The 15,127-nt window shown below is 38.8% G+C and overlaps 1 protein-coding gene across 1 annotated transcript in view; it reads right to left on the bottom strand.

Moving 5' to 3' along the window:
* Positions 1-15,127, bottom strand: part of LOC126355207 (fidgetin-like protein 1) — a 190,079-nt gene that overhangs the window by 60,966 nt on the left and 113,986 nt on the right. The window lies entirely within an intron of this gene.

Raw genomic sequence — 15,127 nt, 5'->3', positions numbered from 1 at the left:
AGAAACATTTCAGAGTCTGAAGTACTGTCACTCCTCGGTAACTCAAATATCGTATTTCAGTGAGTCAACTCCCAGCAAGCAATATGTGAATCACAGCTTAGGCAGACGATGGAATGATTTGGGAAGACAAGGAGCAGAAATTGGAGGAACAACTATATACCTGGCAGAGGTTTCTGAAGGTACAACACAAACTTAATTACTTGTGTAGATTGTTCATCAATAGCTTTTGATGAGTGAGATTGTGAATATCAAAATACAAGGCATAAATGGTTTTTGACTGCAGTGACTTAGAAGCTCAACTTTTTTCAACTCAATACCTCTACCCCTTTCCGAGAAAAAAAAAGTTCTTAAGAGATGGGCAACAAAGTGATCTTTTACGGTTCTATTTTTACCAACTGATGTACTAGAACCCTAAAAAATGAAGGATGTAAGCTGCTATGGAAAAAATTATTAAAGAAGTGTAAGCTTTCAAATATCTAGATAGTAAACTAACCCAGAAATGAAACATTAAAGATGAAATTTTGGAAATGACAAGAAATTGCTCAAAATTTTATTATTGTTTAGTGGATATAATTAGGAAACTGAAAATACCTCTTAAAACAAAGATCATAACGTACAAGTCATATTTTCTACCAATTTTGACCTACAGATCAGAATGTTGGACTTTGACACACAAAGATCTGAGCAGAATACAAATGACAGAGATGGGCTTTCTATGAGGGATTGTGGGTAAGACGAGAATAATCAGGATAAGGAATAAAACAATATGAAACACGCTTCATATAAGTCCCATTAAAGAAACTATGGAGGGAACTGGATGAAATGGTTTGGCCACACTAAAAGAAAGGTATAAAAAGGCTTCCAAGAAGAGCTCAGGAATGGGCAGTATCTGAAAGAAGACAAATCAAAAAACCACGAACAAGATGGAGAGACCAGGTGAAGGATGATGTGAACAGAAGAGGCCTACAATGGGAGGAAATTGTGAATAATAGACAGTGGGAGAAAAAGAAGACTGGAAGAGGCACTGTGAATGACCCACATAAGCAGAAATGTCTCAGGAAGAAGAATTCTCTGCTGTATTTGGTGAGAAAAGTGCAATCCTGATCTCTGATTACATATCACAACATTAAGAGACACTTATGCAGTATTTGATGGTTTCATATCGTACTGAATTTTCATAACACAGATCATGTATAGTTTCTCTATCGTAATCACTCATGTGTTGTCTTGTACTTAATCTATGGAAGTTATATGTATCCTGCTTGATGTTCCAGTTTTAATTTGTTAATATCCATATGGCAGTTAAAACAGCTAATGATGTTTGACTAGCTGAACATCAAAGACAGAGACATGTTTCCCTTGTGAAAATAGAGAAAGTTGTCAATATTTTCCCTTACTCTTTTCATTGATGAAATCTATTCCTTCCAAACAATATCCAGACATACAAGCTTTTAGCAACTGAATGTTTGTGTGAATTCCAAAAATGGACTCCTACCAATGCATTTCACTTCAGACTGTGGCATCTATTGGACAAGCCAATAACAGCACAAAATCAGAATCACATAATCCAGAAAACAATGTGGCTGCAGATATTATTTACTAGTGCACAAGACATAAATCTGTTAATTGTTTTTGCACTTTTCGAGACTTTTTTGATACATTTTAAGAAGTGCTACATAACAAAGAAGAAAATCACTACAGTAACTGAAGGAAAGCCTAGAAGAGACAAGGCCAATTAGAAAAATGGAAGAGAGCCTTTCTTCCCATTATTTACACAAAAAACCAGCAGTGTGTTTCCACATGTAATACGACAATCAAAAGAACTTCGTCATCTCAAAGGTACAGAATTTGATTGTCTACTATTCAAGGAAGTTTTACTGCAGCAATTTTTTTTAGTAGTTAAAGAGTTATCAAAAGCTTTTATGAAACCCTGAAATAGTTTCACAGTAATGTTGCTCTGAAGAGCAAGCTAGAAAACTGTTGAATGAAACTGCTTTCTTGAAAACTGCTATTTTTTTAGAATACAAGTCAGTAATTTTGACTGCTATTGGCTGTGATGGACTAAAAAAAAATGTCAATTTTTTAAACAATGTGCTGCATGTTCCTAGCAATTTGTGTACTTTAGAGTGTACCTTACATTGAAATAATCATCTTGGTAATGAGTCACTGATATCTACTATCTGTGTCACTGAAAGGGACCTTAGGAAAAAAGACAGCATCATACAGAAAGACTACCACAAAACATTTCAGAGAGCAAAAATACAGACATGCACATTTCCTTGACTTCCCACTACTGTGAATTACTCCCAGACCACCACACACACAAGGTTGTTAACAGAAATGACCCACAGTGACATCATCAGAACTGATCCCACAGTGATCTCATGTGCCAACTGCAGCCCAAACACTGCTTCCAGTTCAAAAGCGGACAGCACCAATTTTGCCGATATTTATTTATAGACTTGGTCAGAAATGAAAGTAACAGCAGTGGGAGCTCAAGATAGCCAAGTACCTAGAAAAAATAACATTTTTGGCGCAGGTAGGGTGAGACATGAGCCACTTGCATTAGTATAGTTTCCAGGCAGGAGTTGGTGCAGCAGAGAGCTAACAGAATGGGAATCTGGTTGCCATGGAGTTGAGAATGTACGCATTAACTTTTTCCTTTTCAATTTTTATGTTACTCACATCGTACGTAAGACTGAAATAATATTCAATACAACGTTTGTCCAGAAAGCAAAGTGTCACAATCTTTATTTTTGTTAGTGTGATTTCGATGCATCATAAGCTTTCTGGAACTTCTCAATTAGTATGCTCTTCAGAAAAGCCATTGAAGTAGCTTGCACATTGTACACCAACTCAAGTTGCTTTCTTATGAGGTACCTTTTCTGCTGAGGGGGATGGGCACTGTTTTCACACCAATCTGGGTCAGTTAGGCCATGACAAGAAAGGCGGTGTGAGCCACTGTGTTGCTGTGGTGCAGTTTCCACTTCGCACGGAACTCCTTTCGGATACAGGCAACCCTGTGATTCAGTATCTGGAGCATTTCCTCGTAAAACTGAGCACTGACAGCTGGGCCAGTGGGTATAAACTCGTGGCGAACTATCTCCTTTGAGTATAAAAGAATATGAACATGGACTTCGCATGGGACTTGCTTATGTGGGCACGTTTCTGGCAAGGTGATGAAATTGTGCACCATTCTGCACTCAGTCCCTTTGAGTTCAGATTGTACCATGAACAACTGTTTTTGTCAAGTTCAATAATTTTGACATCAAGCACACAATAATTTGATGGCCTGAATTCAATAACTGGCACATAAAAATATATGGTCATCCGTTTGCGTTATTGACAGGTGTTTGTAGCATTTCCACCTGTTTTATTTATTTCATTTGTTGTCTTCGGTGTTGATGTACTGTGCTGCTATGCTGGCTGAAAAAAGGGTTGTGCATTCCTACACTAACTAACTAACTACTGTAAATAATATAGCCAACAGGTACACAGTTGCATTTCAAAGTACTTTCATTTCACTTTTCACCCCCCCCCCCCCCCCCCAATAATACACAGTTATATATGGCCACTGCACTATTGTTCTTACTTCCTATAAGCCTCATTAATAGTTACCAAGTGAACCATCCACATACTGCTACAATAGTTTACTGTTGAACATCTACGAGCAGTAAAAACATAACCACATAATTCATAGTTCTTGAAGAATAGTGAGGTACTTATGGAGCTGACACTGTCATTGTTTTAACACGCGGCCTATTGGTGTAACACTTATTTGACAGTTAAGTTGAAGCATTGTTGTTGTTCTAACCAACACAAGCCCCTCGTTCGAAACTCTGCTGTGGACTGACTGTCTCGTGACCAAAAATCAGACTCTTATGTATCATCATAATAATAGGTACTGAAACCACACATTGTTCTAAATTAAATTTACAGAAATTACAATTAAAATTTAACTCATTACATTAACTGAATACATCAAAAAATTCCACCTTTTTAACAGTTTCTTCTACTGCAAGGGTTAAGCCGAATTATTTGCTTAAATTGTGAAATTAACAAAAATAAGTATCAAATAATACTTTTGACAAAGCTGTTAATTACTTTGGAATTAATTAAGAGCTGGCTTTGCAAACATGTTTTCAAATAGAGCCAAATAAATGCTTTAAGATTACTAGGATTTGTGATTCCAAATGTTTATAATTACTATAGGAATTTATATTTGTTCATATAATGAAAGATACTAACTAGGAATAGTCTATATATATTAGGAAAACAATTACATACATAAAACTAAGCGCAAAATTAGATCTGGTATTATATTCTTTAAAACTGAAAATGCAGATTATACTCACGTGTGTTAATGGTAATTCGTTCAAAGTGAAAAAACGAATTTAAGGAGGCAGGTGGCAAAACAAGAGGGGAATTAAAATTATAACAGCTTGCTTCGGCACATGTTCTGCGCAGGCTTTGTCAGTAACCTTCTCCTGACCATATCTAAGTAGCTTGCGCCATCTGTTCGACTGTGGCCTGGACATGAAATCAGCCACGAAGGCTTTTTTAAAGCATTCCAAAAGCTTCCAGCAGTGCCTTGTTGAGTTTCACATGAAACTTTATGAAACAGTATTGGTCTAAAGTTTTCTCCATCGTAAGTTCAATGCTTGGAAGAGCAGCTGAACGGAATGAATAGTGTCTTGAAAGGAGGATGTAAGATGAACATCAACAAGAGTAAAATGAGGATAATAGAATGTAGTCTAATTAAATCAGGTTATGCTGATGAAATTAGATCAGTAAATGAGACACCTAAAGTAGTAGATGAATTTTGCTATTTGGAGAGAACAATAACTGACGATGGTCGAAGTAGAGAGGATATAAAATGTAGCTTTTCTGAAGAAGAGAAATTTGTTAACATTGAGTATAGATTTAAGTGTCAGGAAGTCAAAGTATTTGTATGGAGTGTAGGCATGTATAGAAGTGAAACATGGACAATAAATAGTTTAGAGAAGAAGAGAATAGAAGCTTTTGAAATGTGGTGCTAACAAGAATTCTGAAGATTGGATGGGTTGATCACATAACTAATGAGGAGGTACTGAGTAAAATTGGGGAGAAAAGGAATTTATGATACAACTTGACTAGAAGAATGGATCGGCTGATAAGGACACGTTCTGAGGCATCATGGGATCACCAATTTAGTACTGGAGGGAAACCTTGGGGGTAAAAATCATAGACGGAGACCAAGAGACGAATATACTAAGCAGAATCAAAAGGATGAAGGTTGCAGTAGTTACTCAGAGATGAAAAAGCTTGCACAAGATAGAGTAGCATGGAGAGCTGCATACAAACCAGTCTCTGTACTGAAGACAACAACAACAACAACAACAACAACAACAACAACAACAACAACTTCAATGCGACCACTACGTAGAGGTTAATGGAAGAAGCAGTCCTAACTCTCCAAGAGCACGGAAACAATTGAGCAACCTACCACTGGAAACCAAGGTCTCACCTCCTCCCACTCTCATCAGCCTGAATGCACTGCGACATACAGTCCATTACCAAAAAAATGAGATGCATTACTTTCTGGACTCAAACTGTGGATTTGCGATTTATTAACATTTTGACACAAGCATGAAAAGGAAAGGCAAATGCAAATGTGGGAATGCAAATAAGTTTCCATGACGAAATTGTAACGCGTACACAAGAACTTTGTATGTAAAATTAGATACTTTTAATCAGATCACATTTGATGATATCCAAGTGCTGCAATGATACTCCTCACAAAAATAGGGAGAGCATTAATTTTCTTGGCACCCTGCACACGTTATAGACACGACACTTTTACAATTACATGGTTGTTTTAAAGCTTCTATAGAAAAATAAACCTGGCTTACATTCATAAAAGTTCTCTCTCATTGTGCATTTGGTCAGCAAGCCACAACAACATGAGAGAGTTGTAGGAGTCACTTTTGGATGTAGAGTATGTGCCTAACCCTGAGCGAAGGGATTTAGTGTCTGTTAGTGCTGTTGGTATGAAACATCTGGAGCACAATTGGTGGTGTTAACCCATCAGGCAAAAGCATTTCACACTGTGTGGCTCAAGTACACATCTGTATACAACAAATTCAGTAAAATAGACATGACTAATAGCAGTTCACTGCAGAAATAGGTGACTGAAGTGGAGCACATGGTTACTTCTGGTTGTCACCTAAGTAACTGTTCACCTCCACTAATCAAAATATGGATTCATCTATGATACAATTTGCACTACATGGAGATCCCCAAAATGCTCATGTTAATGACAGACTGGCTACAGGCTGGTTTCTGAGTGGTAAGAGGATCGTTCCAACTACTGTTAGGCTAATTATCTATAGACTGTGCCTTGTGAAAGGACTGTTTTTGGATTGTAACTTCAACAAAGAGCAGGCCAGTGCCATCATAAAAGATTTAATATCCACGCTTTTTTTTTGTTTATCTCATCATTTATCATTTTAAGTAAAATTATTCTTGTCATGAATAACTGGAAGACATCTGTCTGAGAAGTTCACTGACCACAGTAGTTCTCAACACTTTAATGACAGACTTGAAATGACAAAACAACAGCCTTTTCAGTTTGCAAACCTAGTATGTGATACATATGTAAGGAAATTATCTATTATATAGAATCATAATTAGAGATGGGCACACAAAATAAATAACAACAGCTCAAAATCTTAAAAGTGCAAAAACCACAGCCTATGTTCCATTACTAATTATGTAGGAAAGAATAAGATTGCTACTTACCATAAAGACTACACATTAAGATGCAGACAGGCACAATTAAAAGATACACTGCTGGAAATGGAAAGAAGAACACATTGACACCGGTGTGTCAGACCCACCATACTTGCTCCGGACACTGCGAGAGGGCTGTACAAGCAATGATCACACGCACGGCACAGCGGACACACCAGGAACCGCGGTGTTGGCCGTCGAATGGCGCTAGCTGCGCAGCATTTGTGCACCGCTGCCGTCAGTGTCAGCCAGTTTGCCGTGGCATACGGAGCTCCATCGCAGTCTTTAACACTGCTAGCATGCCGCAACAGCGTGGACGTGAACCGTATGTGCAGTTGACGGACTTTGAGCGAGGGCATATAGTGGGCATGCGGGAGGCCGGGTGGACGTACCGCCGAATTGCTCAACACGTGGGGCGTGAGGTCTCCACAGTACATCGATGTTGTCACCAGTGGTCGGCGTAAGGTGCACGTGCCCGTCGACCTGGGACCGGACCGCAGCGACACACGGATGCACGCCAAGACCGTAGGATCGTACACAGTGCCGTAGGGGACCGCACCGCCACTTTCCAGCAAATTAGGGACACTGTTGCTCCTGGGGTATCGGCGAGGACCATTTGCAACTGCCTCCATGAAGCTGGGCTATGGTCCCGCACACCGTTAGGCTGTCTTCCGCTCACGCCCCAACATCGTGCAGCCCGCCTCCAGTGGTGTCGCGACAGGCGTGAATGGAGGGACGAATGGAGACGTGTTGTCTTCAGCGATGAGAGTCGCTTCTGCCTTGGTGCCAATGATGGTCGTATGCGTGTTTGGCGCCGTGCAGGTGAGCGCCACAATCAGGACTGCATACGACCGAGGCACACAGGGCCAACACTCGGCATCATGGTGTGGGGAGCGATCTCCTACACTGGCTGTACACCTCTGGTGATTGTCGGGGGGACACTGAATAGTGCACGGTACATCCAAACCGTCATCGAACCCATCGTTCTACCATTCCTAGACCGGCAAGGGAACTTGCTGTTCCAACAGGACAATGCACGTCCACATGTATCCCGTGCCACCCAACGTGCTCTAGAAGGTGTAAGTCAACTACCCTGGCCAGCAAGATCTCCGGATCTGTCCCCCATTGAGCATGTTTGGGACTGGATGAAGCGTCGTCTCACGCGGTCTGCACGTCCAGCACGAACGCTGGTCCAACTGAGGCGCCAGGTGGAAATGGCATGGCAAGCCGTTCCACAGGACTACATCCAGCATCTCTACGATCGTCTCCATGGGAGAATAGCAGCCTGCATTACTGCGAAAGGTGGATATACACTGTACTAGTGCCAACATTGTGCATGCTCTGTTGCCTGTGTCTATGTGCCTGTGGTTCTGTCAGTGTGATCATGTGATGTATCTGACCCCAGGAATGTGTCAATAAAGTTTCCCCTTCCTGGGACAATGAATTCACGGTGTTCTTATTTCAATGTCCAGGAGTGTATTACACAAACCTTTCGGCTACAGGCTCCATCAGCAAAAGATAAACACACATCATTCACTCACACAAGCAAGCACACCTCGTGCACAAATGATTACCAACTTTGGCAGCTCAGGCCAGAATGCAGCAATCACATGGGGTGGAAGCAGTAAACTGGTTCAAATGGCTCAGAGCACTATGGGACTTAACTTCTGAGGTCATCAGTCCCCTAGAACTTAGAACTACTTAAACCTAACTAACCTAGGGACATCACAGACATCCATGCCCGAGGCAGGATTCGAACCTGCAACCGTAGCGGTCATGCAGTTCCAGACTATAGCGCCCAGAACTGCTCAGCCACCCCGGCCGGCTAGCAATCTGGAAAGGGTGGGGAAGGGGTAATGTCCGGATGGGGGAGAGAAGAACGATGACTGGCAGAGTGTGCAAGGACTAGTCTCTGCACACATTGCCAGACAGCATATGTATTTGTGTACAAATGGTGTGTGTTTCTTTTTTGTTGATGAAGGCTGTGGTCAAAAGCATTGTGTAAGTGTCTTAATTGTGCCTGTCTGCAATTAACATGATTTCTTTGCAGTAAGTAGCAATCTGTCTTTTCCTACATTGTTGATATTCCTACCTGGAGTTTCCACATTTCATTATTTATTAATAATCGAGGAAAATGACAATTGTTGGTCATATTTGCTGGGGTAGCAAATCACATAGTGTGATGAATGCTTACAACTTTTTTTTTCCAAGAATAATCCATATCATCATTTACTGATGCCAGCTCTCTTATTCCAATCCTTTTAAAAGGAATAGTTCCTTAATTGATAGCAGTTCAGTAAGATGCACTTCGTGAAGGCATCATTTAATGACAAATATTAGCCTCTCCAGAGCCAGTTTTCAAAATGAACAACTAGAAAAAAGTTGGATAGCAAAAAGTCTTAAAGATAGAAAGACACAAGGTAGTTCATACAGTTTGGATATTGTGAACACCTATATGTGAACTAACTGTTCTGGTTGTGAAAAATCATCTTTTACATCACGAACTCTTCAGCTACAGGCCTTTGAGGTGATTGTTGTGATGTGATGCATAATAAGCATGTGTTACTATGTTATACCTTCCTTCAGAAAACTGACAAAAAATCTTTTGTGTCACGAGAACTGTAGCTCTAAAGACCACCAGTCTGAACTGAAGAGGAACTTTGTGTGAGTGATTTAAATTCACAACAAAGATTAGAGGAGTTATAGAACCAAATTGTTTTCCCCAACATCTCTTCTAAAACAGCAATAAAGACTGCACTGAGTGGACTTCATTCCCCTTGACACATAAGGTAGACCACAAGCAGGATCCACATTGGATATGGAAGAGGTACAAATATGCTCCACAAATCTAAATAAGTTGTTTTTAGCAGTATTTGAGCATTGATATGTTAAGCAGAATATAAATCAAATAGTACATCAATGAAAAATTAGATCCAGGAGTTGAGTTGTCTGTTTCACTTTGCCACTTACCATTGTCAAGTGAATCCAGAAGCTGGGTTGAGTATATAATGCTTTCTAATTACTGCATACAGTTTTTTACTTGCTTTTAGAGTAGTATAATATTTAGTTTAATGACATGTGTAAATATTGGCAGTAGAATATGAAGAATAACCACAGAAAATGACAAGGGGAACCCACCCTCAATAGGTCACACTCTGACACAGCCAAAGCTTTTTTCAAGTTGAAAGAAGGGTGAACATAAAATTACTCCTATTTTGGCACTGGTGCCAACACTCAATAGATTCTGAGAAAATTATCATCAATTTAGATGCCATTTCATCAGTGTGCTTGCACAACACAAAAGCAGGTTAGTCGGTAGCGCATTGGGTATGAGCACTGCTTTGAATTTTTGATTCCTGTGTTCAAATCCAACTTAATGCTTTCCTTTTCCTTTTTTGTCATGGAAGTATGTGACAGAATAGAATCACTGACAAAAGAAAATGTATTTCAAATCTCATTTATCACAAGTATTATCATTCCAAATCTTATATAAGTAACAATAAATGAAAACATAAAGCACACAAATTCTAGTCTTTTAGGTTTTTCATTGGTTTTTACTTTCACAGTTCAGGAGAACCAGTGCATTCTCTGGCATGGTATCTACCACGAAAACATTAAACACATAAAAATTCAGAGCACCTCAAGGAATATGATAATTATGTAGTAAACCACAAACCTCAAAGCATTTTCCAAAAGCTGGAGCCTGCAGTTTGTTATAGATCAAGCCAAAGTAGGTGTCCCTTTATTTTACAACTTTTTTCAACTTGCAAAGTTTCAACTGTGTCAGAGTGACCTATGGAGGGTTCCCCTTGTGAGCCATGTTGCTGTACAGCATTAGCAGGCGGACAGTGTGCTACAGGTAGGAGGGACAAGACGGGGAAGAATAAGTGAGAAACAAGATGTTTGTTGATATTATGTGTGCTAGTTCAGTTTAGTTGGTTGCGTGTTCCATTGATCAATCGCTCGGTACGGTAGCCGTTAAATGTGGAATGTGTGAAGTGCACAAGAAATGCACATATGAAACAAAATTTTTTAAGATAATACAGAGTTAAAGATTAATATTTATATTATTTACCCCATTCCCTTAAATGGCACAAAATGCATATACTATATTTATAGATTTATTTATTCCTATTAAGAATACATCTGTGGTGTAGAATGAATTGTCAAGGAGATATGACTTCAATTTATTTTTGAAGCTATTACTGCTGTCTGTCAGACACCTTATTTCATCTGGTAATTTGTCGAAAATTGTTATAGCAGCATATTTTACTCCTTTCTGTGCCAAAGATAGGCTGAGCAAGTCTTTCTTTTTTCTGGTATTATAATCATGAATGTCACTGTTGTTTTTAAACTGGTCTATGTTGTTGAGAACGAATGTCATTAGTGAGTAGATGTATTGTGAGGCTGTTGTAAGAATTCCCAATCTTTTAAAAACATGCTTACAAGATGTGTGACCATGAACACCACACATTATTCTAACCACTTTCTTTTGAGCAGTGAATACTTTTTGTCTAAATGTTAAGTTACCCAAAATATTATTCCGTATGACATCAGAGAGTGAAAGTATGCAAAGTATTTTAGCTTACTAATTTATATATCCCCAAAAGTGGCAATTATTCTGATCGCAAAAGTTGCTGAAGCTAGTTGCTTTAGGAGATCCAAAATATGAATTTTCCAATTAAGATTCTAATCTATATGTGCTCCCAAAAAGTTAGTATGCTCTAACCTGTGTATTGACTTCTGTTGATGTGTTATATTTATTGAAGGAATTTTAGTTTTTGCAGCAGAAAATTGGATGTACTGTGTTTTTTCAAAGTTTAGAGCAAGCCCACTTGCAGAAAACCAGTTAATGACTTTTCCAAAGACCTTATTTGTATCATTATAAATTTGACTTTCTTTTACTGGATTAATAATGATGCTTGTATCATCAGCAAACGGTGTTCATTCAGCTTCCTGTTTCAGATAGGAAGGGAGGTCGTTCACATATATGAAGAACCGAAGGGGAGCCATAATTGAACCCTGTGAACACTTATGTAATTTCACCCCAGTTAGATTAAGTGGCAAACTTATTTAAATAACTTGACCTATACAAGGAAACTTTTTGCTTCATGTTCTGTAGCTTGACTAAGCATGACTTAAACCACTCATATGTTATTCCACTTATGCCATAAAATTGTAATTTCTGTAACAATGTCATGGTTCACACAATCAATTGCTTTGGACAAGTCACAGAAAATTCCTATTGGTGACATTTTACTATTTAAAGACTATATTATGTGGACAGTGAAACTGTTTATTGCTGTCTCAGTGGAACAGCATTTTTGAAATCCGAACTGTGATTTACTAAGAATCCCATTACTGTTGAGATGGCTAACCACTCTTGAGTACATTACTTTCTCTAAGATTTTTGAGAGTGCTGTAAGCAAGGATACTGGCCAATAATTATTGACATTTGTGGTGTCCCCCTTTTGTACAGAGGCTTGACAGTGGCATCTTTTAACCTGTCTGGGAAAATACTTTGAGTTAGTGATGCATTACATATGTGGCTCAGGACATCAGCTTTAATTGCTCCACATTGTTTTAATATCTTATTAGAGATGTTATCTACTCCAACAGAACATTTATTTTTCAGAGATTTAATAATTTTACTTATTTCACAAGAGGTTTTATGTGAAACTTAATGTGACTAAATTTTTTCAAAACAGGCTCTTTCATGTATTGCCTAGCTTTTTCTTTTGAACTGTTCTGACCAATTTTTTCTCCTACACTTAAGAAATGGTTGTTAAATACATTAGCTACTTGTGTACTGTTGGTTAGGATGGTCTCGTTCTCTTTAACAGTAACCTACCCCAGTGGTTACTTTTCCTGTCTAGAAGATACTGGATCTGGCTGACCCTTTCTCCCTTCCCCTTCCCACTTTCTCTGGACCCATTTGCAAATACAGTTAATTACTGAGTAATTAAGCTCCAGAAAATTAATAGTATTTTAAAGCTGACTACACTGATCTAAATACCCAAACAAGATTCACAAACAACTAATTTAAAATAAACTAGTGACTTGAGATTTCGACACATGGTAAATAATGTAAAAGCAAACACTTTGCTGAAGCTGTTATGCTTAAAAGCAATAATGCATATTCACTGTTTGTAGTTCCAACTGAACTTTATAGTAGCCATCCGTGATTCTTACCCTCCATGTTTCACAGTCAGAATCTAAGAACTAGCAAGCTCTAAGGTCGGAAGGGTGAAAATACATATTTGAATTCATGTATTAACAGTTTTTATGAAAATTCAAAGTGACAGATATTTGGAAAATGACAAAAGAAGCAATTTAACAATTCAGGAAACTGTACCACTGGAATATCTAAATGACAGAATGGAAAGCAGTTTTTACTCACCTTCAAGGTGTTTATTTCTTTCAATGGTGATATTGAAGATCTAATGACCAACAGTAGTGGGTCTTTTCATAACAATGAATGAAACATGATATGTCCATAACAAGAAAAAATACATAAAACAGACTGAGTTTATGCAAAGATAGGACAAGTTCTATTGAGTGGAAACAAAGTTTAATTCAGTCACTACCTGAGAATGATAAACCCAAATTCACCAAGCAACTATAGGTCAATTAGTGTATTATCTTGTAGTATCCATAGTACTGAAGTACATTCTTCATAGGCAAATGTCAGACTACCTTTAGATTTACAAAATTCGTTACACATATTGATCAGGTTTTTGTAAAATGGTTCCACAGGAACTGCATTAACAAAGTGACTGGTGACATCAAATATGCCATGGACATTTGCGAAGTAACCATGCATGGAGCACTTTCAATATATATTACTTATGAAAGTAGAACAACTGAATTTCTAAAATAATGCAATGCTGTGGTTTGACAGCTGCCTTAAAAACAGCCATCAAAGTGTTGCATGTGGGTCGAGGAAGTCATTATGGAAATATCCACTCTAAGGAGTCCCTAAGAGTTCAGTCATTGGTCTTTCGCTGATATACGGTATGTCAATTGTATTTCATCTTTGGTGCATGCTAACAAAACTAGTTGAATTACCTGCCAGCCCTAAGAATATTAATGTTGCCATTGACCCTGAATAAAGAAAAGTGCGAAGTTATTCACATGGGTACTAAAAGAAATCAGCTAAATTTCGATTACACAAATCTGTAAATTCAACTAAATACTTAGGGATTACAATTACAAATAACCTAAATTGGAATGATCACATGGATAATATTGTGGGTAGAGCAAACCAAAGACTGTGATTCATTGGCAGAACACTTAGAAGGTGCAACAAGTCTACCAAAGAGATTGCTTACACTAAACTTGTCTGCCCTATTCTGGAGTACTGCTGCGCGGTGCGGGATGCGCATCAGGTGGGACTGACGGATAACATCGAAAAAGTACAAAGAAGCGCAACTCATTTTGTTTTATCGTGAAACAGGGGAGATAGTGTCACAGACATGATCGTGAATTGGAGTGACAATCATTAAAACAAAGGAGTTTTTCGTTGCAACGGGATCTTCTCATGAAATTTCAATCACCAGTTACCTTCTCCAACTGCGAAAACATTCTGTTGGCACCCACCTACATAGGGAGAAATGATCATCACGATAAAATAAGAGAAATCAGGGCTCGCAAGGAAAAATTTAAGTGCTCGTTTTCCCCGCGTATTGTTTGAGAGTGGAACAGTAGAGAGACAGCATGAAGGTGGGTCATTCAACCCTCTGCCAGGCACTTTATTGTGAATAGCAGAGCAATCACATAGATGTAGATGTAGATCTGGTGTGAACGGCTTTATTCAGTGTCATGATGGTAACAAAACCTGAGTCAAAGTAAACCCTATGAATATTTTTGTTGTTACAATCAATTATTGATGAAATTATTTAATGATCACCCTGTGGCTAAACATGCCTTGGTGCACGGCCAGCACATCTTGGCACAGTGTTACACCGTCCGGGTTATCTGGATACTTCCCACCAACACCAACCTATCCGAACTCCGGAGATGGGAACTTTCCTTTCAATATATCTCCTCTTCTCGTTATCCACCAGGCCTCAATCTCCGCTAATTTCAAGTTGCCGCCTCTCATACCTCACCTGTCATTCAACATCATCTTTGCCCCTGCACTTCCGCCTCAACTGACATCTCTGCCCAAAATCTTTGCCTTTAAATATGTCTGCTTGTGTCTGTATATGTATGGATGGATATGTGTGTGCGCGAGTATATACCTATCCTTTTTTCCCCCTAAGGTAAGTCTTTCCGCTCCCGCGATTGGAATGACTCCTTACCCTCTCCCTTAAAACCCACATCCTTTCGTCTTTCCCTCTCCTTCCCTCTTTCC

Source organism: Schistocerca gregaria, chromosome 3 (assembly GCF_023897955.1).
Source record: "Schistocerca gregaria isolate iqSchGreg1 chromosome 3, iqSchGreg1.2, whole genome shotgun sequence".
In the NCBI taxonomy this organism is placed as follows: domain Eukaryota; kingdom Metazoa; phylum Arthropoda; class Insecta; order Orthoptera; family Acrididae; genus Schistocerca; species Schistocerca gregaria.
The sequence above is the reverse complement of the archived record's forward strand: the minus strand, read 5'-3'. Positions and strand labels throughout refer to the sequence as shown.